This window comes from Triticum dicoccoides, unplaced genomic scaffold (assembly GCF_002162155.2).
Source record: "Triticum dicoccoides isolate Atlit2015 ecotype Zavitan unplaced genomic scaffold, WEW_v2.0 scaffold25140, whole genome shotgun sequence".
NCBI classification, from domain to species: Eukaryota; Viridiplantae; Streptophyta; class Magnoliopsida; order Poales; family Poaceae; genus Triticum; species Triticum dicoccoides.
In genome coordinates, this window is record NW_021252976.1 from 1 (window position 1) to 823 (window position 823).

The 823-nt window shown below is 51.5% G+C and overlaps 1 non-coding gene and 1 pseudogene across 1 annotated transcript; both read left to right on the forward strand.

Moving 5' to 3' along the window:
- Positions 1-275: 275 nt before the first annotated feature.
- On the forward strand, positions 276-394 carry LOC119345566. The gene has a single exon (XR_005167083.1). It is a non-coding gene; the product is annotated as a 5S ribosomal RNA (ribosomal RNA).
- A 351-nt stretch (positions 395-745) lies between these two features.
- On the forward strand, positions 746-823 carry LOC119345567 (annotated as a pseudogene; the record flags this gene model as incomplete).

The window sequence follows — 823 nt, forward strand, 5'->3', positions numbered from 1 at the left end:
CTTGCAAAACAAAACGCACGTGTAAGTAATATATTTACCGTGTTTTATTATTTTGCACGAGTGCGGTAAGTCATAGCTGGGTGCTCACGATTCACGGGTCCAGCGTCGGCGTTGTGGCGCGGCAAGCGTGCACTGGTGCGGTTGAGAGGGAGGGGTGGAAACCGCGTTAAACTCGTCTCCGTAGTTGAGAGGGAGCGGCCAAAGCAATGTACAATCGTCTTTGTAGTGGAGCTGGGAGGGGCAAGGATAAGGGACGAAGACCGGGGTAACATGTCGGATGCGATCATACCAGCACTAAAGCACCGGATCCCATCAGAACTCCGAAGTTAAGCGTGCTTGGGCGAGAGTAGTACTAGGATGGGTGACCTCCTGGGAAGTTCTCGTGTTGCATTCCCTTTTTAATTTTTTTCGCGCCGCTTGCAAAACAGAAGTTCTCGTGTTGCATTCCCTTTTTAATTTTTTTCGCGCCGCTTGCAAAACAAAACGCACGTGTAAGTAATATATTTACCGTGTTTTATTATTTTGCACGAGTGCGGTAAGTCATAGCTGGGTGGTCACGATTCACGGGTCCAGCGTCGGCGTTGTGGCGCGGCAAGCGTGCACTGGTGCGGTTGAGAGGGAGGGGTGGAAACCGCGTTAAACTCGTCTCCGTAGTTGAGAGGGAGCGGCCAAAGCAATGTACAATCGTCTTTGTAGTGGAGCTGGGAGGGGCAAGGATAAGGGACGAAGACCGGGGTAACATGTCGGATGCGATCATACCAGCACTAAAGCACCGGATCCCATCAGAACTCCGAAGTTAAGCGTGCTTGGGCGAGAGTAGTAC